The sequence below is a fragment of the Rutidosis leptorrhynchoides genome, chromosome 1, assembly GCF_046630445.1.
Source record: "Rutidosis leptorrhynchoides isolate AG116_Rl617_1_P2 chromosome 1, CSIRO_AGI_Rlap_v1, whole genome shotgun sequence".
NCBI classification, from domain to species: Eukaryota; Viridiplantae; Streptophyta; class Magnoliopsida; order Asterales; family Asteraceae; genus Rutidosis; species Rutidosis leptorrhynchoides.
The window spans coordinates 259,665,339-259,689,292 of NC_092333.1; positions in this window are offsets into that span (position 1 = coordinate 259,665,339).

Below are 23,954 nucleotides of genomic sequence, written 5' to 3' on the forward strand. Positions count from 1 at the left end.
CTTTATATCTTCTTCCTCATTCCATTAAAGTCGATCCAGGGATAAATTCAAACATAACCATAACCGTTTTTGGATTTAAAATCTAAACAGAAGTTTTATGTAAATGCTGGAATTAATTAAAAACAAAAAAATTAAAGAAAATCGAAGCTGGGACTAGGTACTGAAGAACCGTATGAACTCTAAATCAAATTGGAAATTTTAATATGTTTTAGACCCCGATCAAAAAATGAAAAATGTTTCAAATCCCCTCTAGAAACTATCTGCATCCTCAATTTGACTCAAAACGTCCAAACAAATTTCGAATTTCTATATTATCAGCTCGTTTGACTTTTTATAAGAAAAGTTTGACCTCGAAATTCTTGCTTGATATAAAGAATTGAAATTTGAGATCTTGCAGAAAGATTAAATAAGGAATTCCTAACACAATGACATTATTACATTTTGAAGTTATTTTCGAATTCGAAGTTTTAAAAAATAAGAAGAAACAGAGATATCGATGCCTGTTTCAATTTTTCTGTTAAAAATCAACAATTTAAAATACTTGAAAGTGATAACTAATAATAGTATTGAGGGAACGATTCGGTTTTTTTTTTCCCAACAACACACAACTAATCACTTGTTTTATAGTCAAAGATCGATAGGAAATAAAAATCAGAGGACAAAAGAAATGGATAAAGAATATAAAAGTAGAATGTGACCTAAAACTGATTTTGTAACTATCTGCAATGAATTCGTGATTGGAACAGTTTTAGAGACAAAAGATCTACAGTTTGAGAGTGATGTTAATCGAATTCTAATTTCCTCATATTTATGTGCAATTTTTATTATAAAACATAATTTTAATAAATGTATTTCTATTATTTATTAAAAAAAATAAAATACTGATTATTTTTAATAATGATAACATAATACTAATTTTAATACTAATTATCCTAATAATAACAAATTTTATTTATTTATTTTTTTTAAGATAATAACTTGTTATTTATAATAATGTCCTTAATGACATTATTAATAACATTATTAATAATTTCCTTTATTGATACATAATAATAATAGTAATAATAATAATACTATTAATAATTATTTTTTTATAATGTTACTACTGATCTCCTAATATGTATTTATATGCATCTGTATTAACATACCTTTTTATATCTACTTCTTAATTTAATTATTTTTTTTTAAGTAACTAGTAAAAATATACTAACACTATTAGTAACACTAATAATAATATTATTACTAATTATGATGTTAATAACGATAATAATAGTATTAATAATAATAATAATTTAATAAATTATTTGTATCAAATTTTTTTATTTATGTATAATAATAATAACACCGATATTTTTATATTAAATATTCATTCTAATACTAGTAATGAAAGTAGTATTAATAATACTTATTAGTAAAGATAACAAATTACATACTTAAATTTCATATTTATATATTATCTTTAACAATATAACTAATACTGATATTAATCATTAAAGTTAGTAATAATAATGAAAGTAATAATAATATTACTATATCATCTACATTTTTTATCTTGTTAATAGTATTTTATTAATTATGTAATATTTAATAATCCCATATTATTATAACTTTTATAACATTTAATAATTACACATAAAAATCCTATTTATTTATATAAATAGATTCATTTTTAATTTACACTTAATTATTTTGTATTCTATTTTACATGTTTACTTTTAATGCTTAGTTTATATTTTATAATTTCAAATTAATATACATATATTTACATTTACATTTACATTTACATATTTATTTACAAACAAATGTTCGTGAATCGTCGAGCACAGTCATAGGTAATTGATTACATTAATATAGATTTCAAAACTTTCGAGACTCAACATTACAGATTTTGCTTATCGTGTCGGAAACATAAAAAGATTAAAGTTTAAATTTGGTCAGAAATTCTCGGGTCATCACACGAAGGCTTCTCTCTACAAAGGAGAGGATACCAGATTCTAACACAATTCCACTGAATGAAGAATGCTCAGCATTGCTCAGAAACTCTCTACCACCAAAGCTAGGAGATATGGGCCGATTTATTTTTCCGTGTTCGATCTACCAATCTGGAACCATTCATGCGCTAGCAGATTTAGGAGCAAGTATCAACCTAATCCCCTACTCTCTCTACAAGAGATTAGAGCTAGGAGACTTGTCACCAACTAAAATGACAATCCAACTTTCCGATCACACAATTCGATATCCTAAGGACATAGTTGAGAACGTCATGGTGAAAGTCGACAAATTCTTGTATCCTATGGATTTCGTAGTAATGGACATCAAGGAAGACCTACACACACCAATAGTGTTAGGAAGACCTTTCATGAATACGGCTAGGACTGTCATTGATGTGTACAATCAAACCTTGATCTTGCGATTACATGGGGAGAGCGTTACCTTCAAAATTGTCCGACCAAGCGATCTTTCTGGACAGGCAGAGATGTTTGCTATTTCCACCAGACGGATCACTTCTGATGACGAGTCTTCACCACCAGCCAATGATATCGAGATGGGTGTCGAATTACAGTCTGTAGACGACCCAGAAATGGAAGAGGAGGATCCCAGTGAAGAAATAGAGGAAGAGGAGGAATCTGAAGAGGAAGAGGAAATGGAAGACGTAAAAGAAGCTGCGATAATACCCTCTCTAAGCATTAAGCGTTATGAAGAATTAATGAGGCTTGAGACAGAAGATCACGGTTTAATCATTCGTTTCAAGAAGAAGACTGACAAGGTTGAGGTTAAGGATATAGAAATCGACCCTGCAAGTATCAAAGTAGAGAACCAGAATACTGAAGAAACTCATTCATCAGACGAATCCTCAGAAGAACATTATACCGATGATGACGAGGAAGAGCAACATGAAGACATTCTGGATAACTCACACTCTCCAACCGAACCAGATCTAGGGGAGCCGGACTCTTCTTCAGATCGGATTCCGGTCATATCTACACACGCAGACATGATTACCTTCATCAATGATACTGATGAATTTGAAGATATCCTAGAAGCAATCCGTAAATCAACAATTGATTTCACGCTACGCTTAACAGAACAAATTATGGCTATCCGAGAAGAATACAACCTCTATCTCCAGAGAGAAGACAATGATGTTGAAATCCTAGAAGAACGCATTCAAGACTTTATCAACACTCTTCACGATCATATCTACCAGGAAGAAAGGCAACGAGAGCACAATTCAGAGTTTCACACTATTCTTGAGACAAGATTCTGTCGAGATCAGAAGATCATTTACTCTAAGGTTTACAAAGTCTTAGTCGGATCTGCACTTCCGTTCTCAGCAAACCAACGAGTACTACTGACTCTCATCCGAAAACACATGGATCTTTCCACCGGATGCCCGACTTATCACTCTGATTTGCAAATGATCGAGGATATTCACAGCTTTTTTGCTCTCTTGGAAAGAGATAATTTCGAAAGCACACCAGACAGGCTAGTGATTTACATAACGATTGATCGCCATGCTGATCTGATTATCAAAGAGTTACGAGATGCAGTTACAAAGGAAGTAAGGCACAACAATCTGTTCCCTCATATTGAAACAGATCGGGTCAACACCGCAACCTACGTTACGAAGCAGATATCACGTATCTTCCATGAATCCACGGATCCAAGTTTCACATTTAAAGCAGGATGTCGGGAGATATACTCAAAGACGGTGACGTTGATGCTCGGGTCAGGATTGTTGTTCACTTCTTTTCAGCTTCGTCTTTTAACTAATCTATGCAAAGCTACAGACTCTTTCTGTGGAGATCACCATTCCGAAGATTTTGAGATACTAAAGATACAGTTTTTAACATTATTTGAAGACCTCCGAAATGAGCATCCCCTCAGAGAGATAATCACCACCAGCACTGCTTCTATGATTGACATTCATGGATCAACCAGCAGAGCCATAGATCATATTCTCATCAGACTTCAAGATTTATCACGAGCCAAAACTATGCACTACTTATCTTTCAGAAGATCTTCAAGAGAAGTACCGGATCTTCTACCACTGTTGGTCCGACACTTCCTCAGGATTTACCCACCAAGACTCACATTCCCTCGAGAAGACCAAGATTACAACCATCAGCGAGGAATGTTTGCTTTCTAAGGCATCACTACGGTTGAGCCAACGACCTTATACAAAAGCGCTTCTCGGGAGCCAACCCGTGTAATAAATTAGAGTAGAAGAATAAAGGATGACAAATGAGCCGATCAGTGAAAGACGCAAGGATTGAAAGCCAACCAATATCGTCACAAGCAACATCTGCTAGGGGTACTTCTTTCTTCCCGCTACTAGCTCAAACTTTAAATTATGCCACATCCTAGCTTATCACTAAGTGTGGGATCCCAACCCAATTAGACACTAGACAAATATTCCCAAAATCTTCAACTAAAACTCCTAAGTGTGGGATACACTAGAAACATTGAGGACAATGTTCGTCTAAGTGTGGGATGTTGGTTTATTCTTTTTACGCTGTATTAAAATAACTCATTACGAAGATTCCAAGTTCTTAAGCCAAATTTCAAAAATTTTAGCAGGAGAAAGCCTTTCCGAAAAAGTATTTTTGAAAACCTAAAACGTTTGTAAATAAAAGTAAGGCTTAAGTAGGACAGAAATCTCGTTAGGTTGAACCAAATCACTAATAGAGCATTGCATGACTAAGGCATTATCGGCCTAAATTGATTATGGCGAGGCACCCAAATAAGACCAGCATTCATCTTTAATGCTTCACTATTTTCCGTTGAGAGTGCCGATGTCTGTGCTCGGAATTAGAAATTGCTTTAGATCTACATTTCCAAAGTAGCAAAACGTGATTCGGTTATAATCAGAAGAGCTAGCCATTTGTCAAAAATAAACCTTTCGCACCTCCACTCCTACTTCACTTCACCACCACACTCACATTATCTTTACTACCACCCGAAAATCCAGAAAATGAGATTCCTTCTGAAAAACCCGATGTTATAAACCTCTCAAGTATCATGGCAAAGGTCTTGAAAAAGTTTACCGGCAAAAAGTTTCTCAAGATGAAATCTCCAAAAAAAAAAAGCAGAACTTATAAAAGAGAAACGCTGAAGAAGAACTTGACCGAAAATGATTATCAAAGGAAGAAAAAGTTCAAAAGTGCTTCTCAAAATTTCAACACTCCCATCTATCCAAATAAAAGTCTGCAAAAAGACTATATTACCCTTTCTCTCACCCCTCAAAAACAAACTTCACTACCACTCCAAAATTCCTTTCCATCATTGACAAATGACCTAGAAACTAAGATTACTACCATTCTCATTTTAGTAGAAAGGATTTGAGTCTTTATCAAGCCTATGACGATGAGTGCAGCATGACTGGCTATGAGTGAATTAATTTCTTAGACCTATATGGGACCCTAAACACTTGTGTGATTTGAGTGACCCGTGAAATCTAGCCTATGTCATGTAACCTCCTCGCATACTTGCGGAGATAGTTTCAATAATAACGTAGATGACTCACCTTATCTTTCGCTCTTATTATAAAAAGCAAACCGCTTAGGCTATTAGAAAAGAAACTCCGGAAAGATTTCTTAAGGTAAAATGAGAGTTTGCTTGAGGAAAAGCAAAGTCCAAGTGTGGGATATTTGATATCGGCTAAAAAATAGCGTTTTCACCCCGGTATTAGGGACCAAAACAAGAAAGATTCGAACTTTATCGACAAAATACCCACTTAGTCGGTTATAATTGAAGAACAAGTAATTACGAAGACGGTGCAAAAAAGAATCAAGAGAATCGGAGCTAAAACGAAGATTCTAGAGTGAAAACGGTGAAAGATAAGAAATCAAGTTACGATCCAGGAAACCAGGCAAGCCAAATGGCCTGCCAAATGGCCTGCCTGGATCACAAATTGCCTGCCAAACGGCTCAGATAAACGGCCCCTGCAAACGGGCTGGCCTGGCAAACGGCCTGCCAAACGGCTTGCCAAACGGCCTGCCAGCCGTTTGCAGGTAAAATCCAAGCTTATTTAAAGGGTCTTTGTCATTCATTCCAACAGACACTTCAATTCACTTCTTTATCTCTCTTGTACAATATTAGTCATACTCTCAAGGTCTTCGACTCCGTGCGGGAAACCTAGTACCAGTAGAAAAACGCCGAAGATTGTATTAGGAGCGCTGGAGTTTGAAGTTGTCACTTTTGTATTCGGAACTCGTTTAATCTACTGGTTCTTCTATCCCTTATCTTTATATAATGTCTTCTATCATTATGTTCTGGGAAATTGTTGCCATGATTAGCGAATAGTTATCTTTAGTGTATGCCATGATGTAAGCAGTTATAATGCCGAAATAATGTTATGGTTTATGTATGTTGTTGAAATGCTTTCCGATTATTCTTTGAACTCAATCGCTTTTCCAACTAATAGAACGTAGTTATTGGCTCTGTTATTGGGAAGTCGCGAACCCCAATTCAGAGTACACTATCTGTGTCACCCATTGGTAAGAGAAGTCTATCAGATACAACGTAAGATCGACTGAGGCACACCGGTTGTAGTAAGTCTATCAAGCTTTGGATTCCGACTGAGGACTCTTTCGTATTGAAACATCTGACTAGACCCTTAGTACATTGTCGGTCCCAAACCATGCTAGTGTAGTCACTAAGCTTATAAACTTCGTACGTGCATGCTGAAGCACAACGGTTTTTGTAAGCTGTACCTCTGCTAAGTAAGGCCATGGAACACGGCCAGTGCTGATTAGTACACTGCACCATAACGCAGTCTCAAGCATTGCACCCCGCTTGAGGGATTCTTAGTTAATTAAGAAATTGTTTGTTTAAACACATAAAGGATTGGACGGTTAGGATAACCGAACGTGTTCATGGAAGTTTACCTGACTTGGCCATGGTGTTCTCTATGGTTAAACACTTTTTAAGGGCTTAACTATCTTTTAAAACCAATCATTAATGAAAGCATTGAAACACATCACATCTCTCGGATATGGTAAACCCCGTATTTTATTCTGCTTAAGAAAGTTTAGACATTTGTGGAATGTTAATACACCCAACCGAGTCGCTCAATTGGATGAGCCGTCTGAACGTGTATGCCTGTAGTCAGACTGCACGGGCGTCGGGGGTAAGGGACGTTACTGTCTATTCAGAATCTTCAAGCCTATCGCATTACCCAGTGACATGTCTTACGACAGGGCGTTTAGGACCAGTATAATGAATACAAGGTCTCTGCCTATTCATGAGCCATCATTCCATAATCTCGGCAGAATAACTGATGAAATCATAGTATGCACTTGTTTTAACTTTATCTGAATTACGAATTTTATCGCATTTACTTTATCTGTCTTATAAATTAGAAAATCCCAAAAATTAGGTAACCACTACTCCTTCATAACTATCTTAAGCTTTGATATAGGTTCGATTCTACTGATATCTTAAAAATACGACTCTAGGTCATTTTTCCCTTACTCATAATAAGGAGTAGTACGATTTAGGCCCCGCTAAATATAAATTTAAAACAGTACCCCTCTCTTGGTGGTTGATTCTGACGTGTTGCGACCTAACAACACCGCACAAATAAAATCGTTCGTTTCGGCCATATCAGGATCACTCTATTGAAATAGACTTATGTGACCATATATTGAATTATATCTAGGTTACATCAATCGATCGTAGTAATTCGACTACTCGTTACTTGTGCTTTATTCAAGTGCACTCAAGGTGAGTCTACAGTCCCATACACTTTTACTTTTTGGGATGAGATAACATGCTATTTCTAAACTGTTTTACGCATTAAACACGAGTACAAAAACTGAATATACATAGGAGTTAGATCAAAAAGCCCTTAGCTTGAATATATTAATTGCATTTGTAAGCTCGAAGCATACGGACGGATCCATTAGGTTGGACAACCCTCACTCAACGAATGAGTGCTTATTACTTCGTAACTATATATTTGATCAGTGTATGCTATATAGGGTAAAGGAAGTCGTGTAGTGAAAAATTTATCAGCGGTTTAAAGCTTTATATTCAAGTGCTCATAACAGATGTATAATTTTTACAATGCTTTGAACGAAATCTCGTGGTCTAACATACGATGATACTAGACATGGTATTGTCTACAAACATTTGAAACTAGACATTGTATTGTATACAAACATTTGAAACAGGACACGATGTGTCTACAAACATTTGAAACGAAACAATTGTGGTTTAATACTGATAAATGTTTACTGATTTCTGAATACTGATTTTCGGATACCGATTACTGATAAACGATTCTGATAACTGATTTTTTGATAAACGATTTCTGGAAACCGTTTTCTGAAACATATGATAAACTATTTACTTAAACCTGTAGATTCACTCAACTTTATGTTGACCCGTTTTATATGTTTTATCTCAGGTATTAATTGCTTCCGCTGTAGAACTTTGCTGTTACGTAGAAGTCAATCCAAGTACTGGGACTAGAGTTAACATCACCGTTAATGGATTTTGACGGGGTGTTATATAATAAAAACAATCTGTATCCCAGGGGATTGATTCTAAGTGAATACATTTACCTCATTTGAATTCATATTCTGTTAAATTTGCTCTTGTTAGTTTAATTTTAGTTTCAACTCAAAACCCCCTAATTTACTTAGATTAACTATTAGTTTTAGATTCTTAAATTTAATTACTCCTCGTGGAATGAACTAGTCTTTTACTTATTACGTGCTATACGAACGGCTTTCAGTTGCCTGTATTGTGTGCTGTTTTATGATAAATTTTCTAGTTTAAATTTATAGGTTATATTTAACACATCACTCATGTTTGGAAAACAAGCATTCACTTTAAAACAAGATGGTGGAGACAAGGTTTATGTAATAACTAAAAGATGGATTACATTCACAAGATAGTATCGATTAAAGTTAAGAAGAAATGGTATAAAGTGCTTATACGTGAATCCTCAACATGGAATCCTAGTATTTTGAACTTAGAGCAAGACGAATGTTCAGATGAATCGATTAACTCGGACGAGGAAAACACTTTCGACAATAAAATATCAAAGGATAGTTTTATCAATGAAACACCGGTATTTAAAACACAAGTTCAATCTGATGAAGGTTTTAAGGATGACGCAGCGAATCAAGAAAGTTCACATGTTTCTGAAAGTATCGAGACCACAAAATCAATTCATAATCAAAATGATAAGGAAAACACAACAACAAATGTCAATGATAAAAGAAAAAGAAAAAAAAAAGCATCCAAAGATCTTTCAAATCCTCCTGGCTTCACGGGCACAAGAAAACAGTCTTCTATTAATAGCAGTGAGTCATCCACACCCAGAAATAAAACAATTTAATGAATATTGTGTCGATAAATATCGGAGGCGGCATCTCTTTTAGTATCAAACAAAGATGGATTAGTAAGTTATGTAACTAACATAAAATAATGGTATTAGGGGTTCAGGAAACAAAATCCATAACCCCTAATTATTCGGCTCTTAAATGCTCCTGATGTATACTATTTTCTTTTAATAAAAGTTGAGCTTTAAAAAAAAAAAAAAAAATACGTGCCATAAAGTTTAAATCATAAATTAGTGCAATGACAAATTCAAATATTAATCATTTTTGTTAGAATATTACTGGAGTTCTTTTTCCTGTTGTATTACCATATTTAATCCATGGTCACAATGATTTGGTTTTCAATAGAAAATTTGGAAGTTGTAATATTTTTTTTTTTGAAAGACAACCCTTCAAAATGTAACAGGTAGGGATTAAACCTGAGTTGTTTAAAACTTTTCAAGCACCTTAACAGTAAGCAACCCCTGAGTTATTTGAAAGTTGTAATTGGCAATGACCCAAGCCAATAAAGTGACGGAAAGACAAAACGTAGACTTTTCAAAGGTCATAACCATTGACCGTTCACATCAAAAACAAACAAAACCAACAACAATTATATACTCCGTAAAAATATAAAAATATAAACAAAAATAACAATAACAATAATATAAAAGTAAACATACACGGATAATAGAAAATAAACATAAAACTATAGGCGAACTCACCCAGGACGTCTTTGGACATAGGCAAGATAGACAACCGCCTATGGCCCAAAAAGTTTGAAGGGCCCAAAATTTTAAATATGTATATATGTATATATATGTATGTATGTATATATATATATATATATATATATATATATATATATATATATATATATATATATATATATTTTTCTCAAATATTCTATTTAGTTAAATAAAAAATTGTCAATTAAAGTTGTAATATTGTTATTTTAATTAGTTAAATGCATTGTAAGTATATACATATTGATAATTTTTAGTATTATCTTTTTATATGTATTAAAAAATTAAACATGTGTGAGGGCCCATTTTTGTTTTCGCCTAGGGCCTTCGAATTGTTGAGACGGCCCTGAACTCACCACTAAACAAGTATTTTTGTTCGACTTTTCCAACTATGAATTTACCTCTGTTTTATACGGAGTAGCATTTGTTAAAAAAAAAAAAAAAAAAAAAAAAAAAAAAGGTAATGGCTGATACCACTACTAATAAAAATATTGAAATATACTCATAACATCTATCAACTTATCATTTGTCATCGGGTTAAAGCTAAAAATATGCTACAAACTTACACAAGTGTACTGATGTCGCCCACAAACCCATTTTCGTCTTACTGTCGCCTACAAACTTTCCAAAAGTGTACCAATGTAAGCAAAAACTTTAAAAAGTGTACCAATGTAAACAAAAATGACTTGCTACCGGCTAAGCTGGTTAAAATCAACACGTGTCGTTCGTGGATTGGATCTTAATTCTCAAAAAAAAAAAAAAAAAAAAAAAAAAAATTCATGTCAAAATTAGTATGTAACAGGTCAAAACTATAAAATGTTGATATTAGCACATTTTTTGAAAGTTTGTAGGCGACAGTAGGACGGAAATGAGTTTGTGTGCGACATCGGTACATTTGTATAAGTTTGTAGCATATTTTTGACTTTAACCCTTTGGCATCATCTAAAAGTTATGACTTAAAGACGACTCAAAGCCATTACATAATCTTCTACTAAACAGTAATAACAATTTTAAAAATGTATGATAGATTAGCTGTAATGATTTACTGTAATAAAATATAATTCAAAAATATTGTCAATTTTAAATATTTTAATCGTCTTAACGTAGGAGGTGGACTTCAACCAAGTCGTTCTTTCTTATAAAGTGCGTGGAGAACGGCTCGAAAACGGATTCGAAATCGAGTTGAGCTCGATAATAAATGCATCGATCTCAACACAATAAGGTGTCCAATGTGCGACGACGACGTTGAAACAGTGGATCATGCTAGTATTATTTTTTGCAAACATGCTGATCGTTCCATATTTTTACGCGTATTATGGTTTATAAGTAACAAAAGTTAGAAGTATTTGGAAGCTAATGGAAGAATATATGAGTTTTTGGTGAAAAACGGTAATTGAAGACGATTTCGCGAAAAGTAGAAAAAAATCAACATTTTAACACTGGAGTAATTTACGCCACACCAGAGTAAATTACGCCAGCTTGTTACGCCAGACTTTGAATGAAATCAGAAAAAGTGCACTTTGCAGCATAAAGTTACGCCCGGATTTCACATGGTCGCGTAATTTACGCCAGGCCAGCGTAAATTACGCCAGTGCAATTTTACTGCACCCGGATTTTGAGAGATTTTTGCTTTGGGAACAAGTTTCTCATTCCCTATATAAAGAGAACCCTAGAATACGAATTGAACACTTTTTCCATCAGTTTTTGAGCTACAAAACCTAATCCTAACACTAAAATTCATCCCTTTTCAAAAATCAAAGTAGAGTTCTTCATGCTTCATCATCCATTCATCATGCTTTTCATCATCAACATGTTCGGCTAAGTTCTTATTTATTCCTTCCATTGAACAATTGTGTATTTATAATTTCATTCAATTATTATTATGATTCATGAATTGAATTGATAAACCCTTTGGATGTATGAATTATTGAATTAGTCAAGTTATCGTTTAATGCAAATTTATCAATTTTAATTATTGTAAGACTTATCATTGTGAACTGATAATTTGTTCTACATCCATTTAGTGTTGATTAAGTTAGGAATAAAGACAAGTTATATGATTTACATGAAAGTGCCCAAGATAGTGTTTTTAATAAATTGAAGAACGTATGTCTATGTGAGTTATATGAAAACTTGATAAAACTTAATACTTGTTTGAATGAATTGTAACGATTGGAATTTGGAAAGGATAAAGATTTTTACTATTGATCACAACCAATCACTATTAGTTACTAGTTTCATGCTCTTTGCTTAAACCTCATAAGTTTAAGTCTTTTTCATTTGAAGTCATCTAATTAGTGTTAATTTAGTTTTAATTGCAAAATCAACTCTAAGAATCACTTGCTTTTGACCACAATCTCCCTTGGAATGAATCATACTTACCCTACCTGAAAAGACCCGTCAAAGTACTCTTGACGACCATCGTTATCTTGGTCCCACAGCTTGATCATAACTCTATATGAATTTGATAAATAACCTTGCATTCTTTATTTAAAAATGATTTCCTATAAAGGAAACCTACCAAAATGTGTAAGTTTAGAAAAACCATACATTATTACTTAACCAAAAGTTGACCAAAACAAGTCAACAACATCCACTATTAAATGTATCAAAATAGAATGCAAGTTAATGTTTAACAAAAGCTACCATCATAAATATGCAGACTCTCTAAGCACAGCGAAATTAATCAATCATGAACCTGAGAATAAAATATGCGAGTAACTGTCAACAAAAATGTTGAGTGAATTATAGGTTTAATATTGCAAACAATATTTAATTTAAACCATAAAAATTTATGTTTGAAAACATAAAAACTCCTTTTTGGACCACAAAATTATATGGAAAACATATAAAAATATTATTCAATTTTCCGTGAGCCACCTGGTAACCACTTAACCATTTATTTACCCTTGCCAAACACAATAAATAATATACACCGAACAAGTGTATATTCAACTAAATACGAAGTACTAAACATTCCGATTATAAATTGCTAGCGCGGCTAGCTCGAAATGGGGTTGTCAAACCCGATAGAACTATCCATAGGATTCGCGTTCACCAGTAGAAACCAGTGATTACAATTACCAAATTAGAGAATATTTTTGTTCGACTCACAATGAATAATTTAAACCAACTTCCACTTGTGTCCAATACGTAAAAATAAAATGCATGTATTCTCATCCCAAAAGATTTAAAATAGAAAAATAGGACTATAACTCACCTTAAAGCAAATGAAGTAACCACACAAAAATGCGAACAACAACGAAGTAAAGTGATCAGGAATGATCACAACGCCGACCTATAAATAAAGCAGGTCGATATAAATAACTAACTTATGTCAAGTCTTAGTATGATAGCTATTGTACATGTTGCACGTAGACATAGAACAACACTCAACATGCATCGGTTTGATCGGAACAGCGTACGAACACACACTTTCTATTTTTAGAAAGTTTCTATTTTTAGCAGGTTTCCATTTTTGGAAAGTTTCTATTTTAGGAAAGTTTCTATTTTAGGAAAGTTTCTATTTTAAGAAAGTTTCTATTTTAGGAAAGTTTCTATTTTTGGAAAGTTTTCATATTTAGAAAGTTTCTATTTTTAGAAATTTATTAAGTTATAAAAGTTTCCTTAATTAGAAAGTCAACAAAAGTCAACTGAAAGTCAAAGTCAATCGAAAGTCAACTTAAAAGTCAACCTTGGTCAAACATAGTCAACATTAATTTTTAAAGTATAAGTTATATTAATAATATAAGTTATAATGTTATTTAAAGTCATATATGTATAATTATGTCATAACATAAGTTTAATTAAATTAAAATGAATTATTAAAGTTAACATAAGTTTAAATGATATAATTAATATAACATAAGTATTTAATTAAATATTAACCATAATATAAGTATTATTAGTTAATAATATATTTTAAATCATATCATAAGTATTATTAATTAATAATGAATTATTAATCATATCATAAGTTTCTAATTATAATTATTAAATCATAAGTATTTAATAATTAAATTATAATTAAATAATAACTAAGCCTTAGCATAATTAAATAATTAATTAATACTTATTATAAGTCTTATTATAATAATATCATAATATAAGTTTAATACTTACCATAAGTATTTTTCATTAATAATAAAAGTATTATTAATCATAAGTTTAATTAAATGTTTAATTAAATCATAATTAATTAATAAATGATATAATAAATATATATATCATAAGTCTTAAATTGAAATAATTACTTTTTATATCATAAGTAATTTATTAATAATGAAATTCATTATTTATATCATAAGTCTTATTTAATAACCATAAGTTTTAATTAAAAATTCATCGGGTCATAACTTGAGCCCCGGGAATCAGTTTTCGGCGAGTCTTATATATATATCTTTGCCTAACCAACCCACCCGACATATTAGTGTGCTCAAGAACACCCCAAGAATAGCCACCAAGTCGTGACCTACAGCCATTAATCAACTTGGAGCTTTAATCCGTTCAAAAACATGTTTTAGTCATACCGGGTGATCCGTGGCTCGGATTTCGATGACCCGAAAATGAAAGTTCATCCAATCATCAATTCTAACACACTAGTACACCCTAAAGACTCCAAAAGTGTTCACAAAGTCGGAAAACACCTGTACCAATTCGTTCTTACATTTTAATTTCAATTAAACACCATTTTAATCATATCTAGAGCTCCGGGAATCGAAATAACATGAATCCGGAGTCTAAAATTAATGTCTTGATGAGAGAAACTCATATAAACACTTTAATTTCACTTTTATATCAGTTAAGTTTACAAAAATGATCAAACAAGCTGCTGTCCCAAAACAATCAAATCGAAAACATGAATTAACGAGCATTTCTACGCATACTATCAACAATACAATAACATATAATCATCATACAATCAATATAACATATAAAATTAGTAAAATATAAGAAAAATCAAAAAGCTAGGGTTAGGGTTTATACCCTAATCAAGAATCAGGAGATATGAACGTGTAGAGATCGAACAGAGCAATCCGATTATGTGAACAACTGAATGATCCAAGCACTTGATTGAATGAAGATGATGGTGATGGTGGGAGTGCTAGTCGACGGCCAAAAAGAAAAAAAGGAGAGAAGAGAGGAGATAAAATGGAAGTTAGGTTTAGAGAAATAATTAGAATGTGAAAAATGGGAAAACAAAACAAGCCCCCCCCCCCTCCCTAAGGGGTTCGTCCGAATGGTAGGTGTGGGGTGGGCCCCATGGCCCACTCTTGCTATTTGATGGATTGCTTGTGGCCCGAATGTTTGAACGAAACTCAAAATGCGAAAACACGACTACGCGATTGAAAATTCGGAGAGATAACCAATACGCGACGAAAAATATATATAAACACTATATATAAATATATGACATTAAAATATCATATTTAAAATAATTAGGACTTAAAAATCCCAAAATCTCGACCGTTGGTTTGAAAACCGAAAAGAATTGCCGGATAGAAATCCGCGACACGTAGAAACGTATAACTTAAAATATGAATACAAATATTCACATAGCACATAATAATTAATATATTATTACAAAAATAATAATATAGGTCATAGAAATGACGTGGCATGAATAACAGTTAACGGTCGTTAAATAATAAACGGTAAAAGATAACGAAAAAAGTAGGGTCGTTACACTACCTAGTCTAGAGTATTTAGTTCATTTTTGGTTGGCCCTTCGACACCGATCACATGCCATGAATGTATGGACTAGTGTGTTCCAATGGTGTCAACTCGGAACGGTATCGACACTTTCCATCGACGAAATCTTCAAAGATAGCGGCCTTTCAAATGGCAACAATGCTCTTTGACAAGTGGTTAAGTGGATTAGTGTATACACTATTTGAAAAAACCGCAACCACAAAGTGTTCAGGAAAAACATTTTGTTAGTCCGGTAATTGTCAGTGAAATACAATGTAAAACCTTTGAGTGAATAAACAAAAGATCGGAGATTTTCCACCTCTAATGGAATCAATGGCTCAACAATCCCAGTAAGTGTAGGCCTTCATTGCCTCCCCGTGATGGTGTCGGTTGAAACCTTGATGGCTCGATGATCATATTTCTTTGTACATAGCTAGCTGATGTGATGTTGTAGTTTTAGCAACAATATAGCTTCGTCGAGATTAATTGTTTAGATGTTAAGTATCATTCTCGCGATGTCCTCCTTATCATTATTAATGCAATTCACTTGTTGCTTTTCAACAAAAATATAAAAATAAAAAGAAAATAAAAAGCCATGATGCTTTCATAAGTTTAGTTTTATTTATTTATTTATTTATTTTTCGAAATAATATTATGATTAATGGATTTGAAAATGAACAAATTCAATTGATACATTAGAAGATTCAAACCTAGCCAAACGAATAATAAAACTAAAGTAACATGTCAAATAGTTTCATCAATGTGCGGAGAAAACTATTTACTAGGAAACTAAAAAAGATTAAGCATAAACGTATGATATCCTAACAATCGATTGCAATAAACAAAATAAAAGAAGAAACCAACAGTGGTAACGGATAGGAGAACACCATCCGACACCATAACAAACAAAACTAAAAAAAAACATTTTCGGAAGAGAATCGAGCCTTCGGGAGATCGCCAAAAGCCGCAGAGATATTGGGAATCAGGAACAAAGAGAACCCGACAGCCGCAGTCAAAACATTGTCACCACAAAAGAGGATCCGGCAACAAAAACACCCATTAACCCCCGGGGCATAAGCTAGATCTCTAACAAAGAGATCGTCTCCTGGCATAACCACAAAGGTGCAACCCAAAAAACCGAACATAGGAAAGGAAAACCAATGGTATCTGCAACACCTCCTGCAACCAAAATCCGCCTACCACCACTACGCTCCATCGACCACTAACCTCATAAATCCACACCAAACGGGGTAATGAAACCACCCGAAAAGTCATCGCATAGAGACTGCCACAACCACCACCAGCCAGCCACCATTCAAGACAACCACCAACGGGATAGAGGAACTACGACAAGGCTGGTAATGGCAAGACACGGTCTAGCTCAAGAACCTTTTGGTCAGTGGCCACCACCAACAGGGTTGTGTCCACCGTTCACCACTAACCCGGAGAAGAACGACATCAAAAAATCCAGAGAATAGCAGCAGCTTCAAAGATCCGGACAGAAAGGAACAACCACCAGTGGTCACTACCAACATGGCGGTGCGCTACCGAGTTCTGCCACCACCAACCAGATCAGGCGGGAAGATCATCGAAAAAGCAATGAAACGGGGCGAGCGAGGACCCCAAAGCCACCATAGTATGGAACACCACAAGATGGTGGGAGTACTACTACAGCCGCCAGAAGAAACTACAGCCGTCAAAAAAAAGAGACAAAGCAACTGCGGGAGGGGAAAAAAAATACTTCATCGGAGAAGAGAGTGACTTCAAAACAGGAATGAGGTAGTTCCAACTAATTCAATCACCACCACCACGAGAACGACAGTGCTAGAAGGTTTGATCCACTAGAAATTGACCAATCTAAACGGAAAAGACAAAACAATCGATCTTGGCAAATGAGGGAAAGAAAAGAAAAAATGGAGGGCAAAAAACCTTTCGACCACTTACGCAATGTTGATGGCCAAAGAGAACAACAACCTAACAAGATTACAAGGAGAAGGTGGATCACAGCGCAAGGAAGAGGAGAGAGATTAAAGCAAAAGTTGTGCAAATGTGAGTGATGATACGCATAACGATCCGTCTCAGAAAAGCACATTTTTTTATAGCACTCTGCCTAGAGTGTACCCGACGTGGACCGTCCCAGGCAAGGAACATCTTCCCGGCGTCACTTCGGTAATATAATCAGAAGGTTAATTATGTACACATCTGGGAAGAAGCTACCGGATAAAGGCTACCCGGAACTCTGCATAAAACTTATCCTACCCGGATCAGTGTGCAGGCTACCAGCATCACTCAGCCGGGTACAAAGCATTGAGAAGCCAAGAACCACATCATCACATGAAAAGGCCTGCTGAACCATGTACACTACCAACCGATAAACTTTAAAGTTTACTTATGAACCGGTTATAATCCTGTCCGGTCATAACGATACCGTGAAGAAACACTTGAAACAAACATCAGGTAAAATCCTTTGCCTGAGCAAGAGCAAGACATTCATCTGTCACACTCTATACAAATCCACCACACTCTCGGAATTACCATGTTCTTCCAGCTCAGGTGTCTAGTTTCGACACAAACACTTCGTCCTGGAACAAGTACGACATCCCGGAACAAGCACACTATCCCGAAACAAGTGCACCATCCTGGAACAAGCACATGATCCCGGAACAAAGACACAAACGGGCTGCATGCCACGTCAGCCCACGTATCTAGGAAAGTTTGTTAGGATCGATTTCTTATTCCTATGAAAGGGACAGGTGCCACGTCAACCATCGGGATTAGCAAATTTTGTTATAACCATGAAAGGGACATGTGCCATGTCATCATTCCCTCACAACATCTATAAATATACAAATAAGATCATTCGCTCAATAAATCTAGATGCATTAACGTTACTCTGCCTAAATTAGTCATGATAACGTTTCTCCAGCTGATAACATAACTCCGATAAAGATTCCACTCGATATTGGAGTTAACCATTGAAAGGACCCGTTCATATACATTATAAACGATTCACAATAGTTGATTATATTGCGAGGTATTTGACCTCTATATGATACATTTTACAAACATTGCATTCGTTTTTAAAAGATAAACTTTCTTTACATCGAAAATTGACAGGCATGCATACCATTTCATAATATCCACTATCCAACTATAAATTGATTTAATAATAATCTTTGATGAACTCAATGACTCGAATGCAACGTTCTTCGAAATATGCTATGAAAGACTCCAAGTAATATCTTTAAAATGAGCAAATGCACAGCGGAAGATTTCTTTAACACCTGAGAATAAACATGCTTTAAAGTGTCAACCAAAAGGTTGGTGAGTTCATTAGTTTATCATAATCATTTATTTTCATCATTTTAATAGACCACAAGAATTTCATTTCCAGTTCTCATAAATATACATCCCATGCATAGAGACAAAAATAATCATTCATATGGTGAACACCTGGTAACCGACATTAACTAGATACATATAAGAATATCCCCTATCATTCTGGGATCCTCCTTCGGACATGATATAAATTTCGAAGTACTAAAGCATCCGGTACTTTGGATGGGGTTTGTTAGGCCCAATAGATCTATCTTTAGGATTCGCGTCAATTAGGGTGTCTGTTCCCTAATTCTTAGATTACCAGACTTTAATAAAAAGGGGCATATTCGATTTCGATAATTCAACCATAGAATGTAGTTTCAATTACTTGTGTCTATTTCGTCAAACATTTATAAAAGCATGTATTCTCAGTCCCAAAAATATAAAGGGTAAAAAGGTAAATGAAACTCACCATACTGTATTTCGTAGTAAAAATACATACAACGTCATTGAACAAGTACAAGGTTGGCCTCGGATTCATGAACCTAAATTAATTATATATATTTATGTGTTGGTCAATATTTGTCTAACAAATTAGGTCAAGTCATAGTGTACCACATTCCTAATGCTCGAGACTAATATGCAAAAGTCAACAAAAGTAAATTTGACTCAAAATAATTTCCAAAAATCTATACATGATTAATATATAGTTTAAATATCGTCGTTTTATATTTTTAAATATTTTTAAAAGATTTATTAGAGTAAATAATATAATTTATTTATTAATAAATAAAATTTTATATTAAATTTATATAATAAAATATACTTTTATATATATTAAGTAATAAAATTTATAGGGTTCATTTAATATCATAAAGATAATATGATAGGTATTATTAAAGTAAGTTATTATACGTAGTAAAATATATTTGTATCACATATTTATTTGATAAAATAATATCTATAATGATAGTAAGTAAAAGTTGTATTATTTGGTAATAATAATTATTATTATAAAAATATCAATATTTATAATTACTAAGATGACATTATGATAAAACGATAATTCTAATTATGATAACTTTAATATTTACAATAATTTTTAATATTATCTTTAAAATAATAATTCTATTTAAAATAATAATGATATTTTATAGTTACAATGACATTTCTATTAAAATGATAATTTTTGTTAAAATGATAGTTTTAATACTAACGATACTTTTAATAATAATAGTAATGATAAAAATAATAAGAACAATAATTTTATCTAAATCAATATCTTATAATATTTTAATTTCATCATGATACTCTTACTCATTATTTCCTAATCGTTTTGTTTAATAGCTGTTAATCATCTTTTATATCGTGTTCATAATAATGATAATAATAGTAATCAAAATAATTAGGTGTTACAAATATTTGTTTTAATTACACTAATATTAATAATGATAGTTACTATAACATTATTAACGATAATACTAATAATTATCTTAATGATAATATAGTAATAATAATAATAACAATAACAATAACCATTTTTAAATAATGATATATATATTAATAATGATAATAATAATAATAATAATACTAATAATAATAATAATAATAATAATAATAATAATAATAATAATAATAATAATAATAATTGGATAATAATAATAATAATAATACTAATTATAACTTTAACGATAATAACGATAGTAATAATAAAAAAAAATAACAAGTTTAATGATAAATCCCTTTTATTGATAAAGATAATAATAATGATAATAATAAGATAAAACTAGAACGACGATAAAAACGACGATAATAATAATCATTTTTAATAAAAATATCGAAAATTTAATTGATTATAACTTCTAATCCGTTCATCGAAACCATTCGATATCTAAAGGAAAAGTTCTTAATTTTTCGCTAGATTTCCAAGGACATGCATATCTTATACCTTATCTCAACCGCAAGTGTAACTAATTCAAGATTTAACCTAACCTGTCTAAGGGTAATATCAAAAGTACAAGCATGCATAATCCTAAATACTCGAGCACTAGTCAGGGATACACAATTAGTATGTAAAAGTTAAATTATGAGTACTCACGTATCAATATTGAGATTCAATATTGCAGGAAAGGTACGTAGACGCAACGGAAATGATAAACACTACATTGACCTCACGAGCATACCCATGAACCATACTCAATCACCTCCATAGCTATAACCCATAATATCCTTAATCCTATCCCACTCGAAAAATAATTTCGAAATCACTCGGACAGCATTCCATCGTAATATTTTATGTATACTAATAATATCTTGAAATAATACGGAGTAAATATATATATGTAAATCGATTGAGTGAGTTTAGAGAAAAATATTTTCAAGTTTCTATGAAATAATGAAACCTATTGAATTCTATTTATAATAGATTTTTGAATTATTAAAGTGAATTATTAAAGTATGAATTATTAAATTGAATTATTAAAGTATGAATTATTAAAGTGAATTATTAAAGTATGAATTATTAAAGTGAATTATTAAAGTATGAATTATTAAAGTAAATTATTAAAGTAATAATTATTAAAGTGAATTATTAAAGTTAAAGTAAAGTAAAAATAAAGTAAAGGTAAAGTTTAAGTATAGTAAAAGTATAAAACTATGTACGTATAATACGCGTATAAATATATATAATATTAATTTAAATCGTTATATATATTTAATAAAATAGAATATAAATATCGTTAACTTTATTATACTAGTTAAGTAATGAGTTGTCAAAAGTGGTTCTAGATATTTATAAAAGTTATATACGTTTTAATAATAAAGTTCTTTTTAAACTGAAAACGTTTTTGTACATTTGAAACTAAATAGATCAATCGAGTCTTTATGAGATTCAATCTTCCACTATCCTTTGTCTAGTTCTCAATGGTTGACAATTTGTTCTTATTTATAAATCACTTTACCATTTTCCGAATATTGTTAAAATGGAAAGATTTCTCAAATCAACGTGGGCCTTTCAACAGAGACTTGTAATCATAATTCAATATATCTGATAATTCAATCATTTGATCTTATCTTCTAATTCCATTGATAAACATTTTGAAATAGATACAATCATATAAAGTATTTACTCTAATATTTTGTTTACGTTTCAAGTTATAATATATATACACATATACATATATAATCATATTTGTTTAATGGTTCGTGAATCGTTGGAACTTGGTCGAGGTTGAATGAATGTATGAACATAGTTTAAAATTCTTGAAATTTAACTTAACAAATATTGCTTATCTTGTCGGAAACATATAAAGATTAAAGTTTAAATTTGGTTGGAAATTTCCGGGTTGTCACAGTACCTACCCGTTAAAGAAATTTCGTCCTGAAATTTGAGTGGAAAGGTCGTGAATGATAATAAGTATGTCTTCATGATGCATACGGGCTGAAAATTTGTGACGGCCGGTCAAAATCCCTTTTGACGCAGCACATTATTCACCGGTTTCATCGCGAGGTTTTGACCTCTATATGATACGTTTTGTAACATTGCATTCGTTTGAAAAGGTATTTCATAAATGAATATATAAATTTCAGGTTTTTAACATCTGATGATTCCTACGTATAGATAATCACCATTTAAATGGTTTACAATAATACATCTGTTGACAATACAGTCAAAATAAGGTACATGGTGAATGCAAGTTTCTTGTATATAGCATGTATGACTTCAAGCACATATCTTGTATCACGTATAAGCAAACAGCGGAAGACTTCTAGAAACCTGAGAATAAACATGCTTAAAAGTGTCAACACAAAGGTTGGTGAGTTCATAGTTTTAGTGATTCGCATAATCTGTATATAAAAGTGGATCACAAGATTTTAGTTGTTTCATCCAGAAACGTTTATCAATAGATTCTACATAACAGAGCACCCTGGTAACTAAGCTTTAACGTTATAATGATAAATACCCCATTCGTTTTAATACACGCAAACCAACGTGTCCTAAACTCAAATAACATACGTCCGTTAAAAGGCTAGCGCTCTAGCTCGGACGGGGATGTCAAGCCCTATGGATCCATATACAATTATTCGCGTCCACCAGTCCATATCCTATGTACTGGCAGCTACTAGTTACCAAAGCTAAGGGATTTTCGGTTTAACTCAGTGTAGAATTTAGTATGTACTTGTGTCATATTGCGTTTAAAATAAATTGCATGTATTCTCAGCCCAAAAATATTTAAAGCATTTAAAAAGGGAGCAAATGAAACTCACTGTTTAATATTGATATACAATATTGCAGGAAAGCACGTAGACGCATCGGAGATGATAAACACGAGGTTTGATTCACAAAAATACGCCCGAACATTACCCATAATTTCCTTGGCAATAACCCATATTTTCCTTGGCTCTAGCTCACTTGGAAACTTGTTTTGAAAATTACTAGGACAGCACACCGTCGTAATTTTTTATGTACATTATTATTTTTGTATCGCAAAAATAATAACACTAATAATAAAAATAATAAGATTAATAATAATCTTAATAATAATAATAATAATAATAATAATAAATAATATAATAAATACGGAGTAAAAATAATGAATTGAATCAGAAGCAGAAATCGCGAATTTATAGATGTGGCCAGCAAAAGGGTGCCATGCGATCGCATGGCTTCCCAAGCCATTTCCCATGCGATCGCATGGGAAGGTATGACAGCTCACAAACTTTTAACTTTTTGTTTGTCGACATAATTATTTAATATAAATATAAATATAATATATTTAATTTATATAATTAATTATATATTATATTAAATTTACGTGCATAGTTAACTTGTAATTTTTGTTCCGATAAGTCGTACATCGTCACTCGA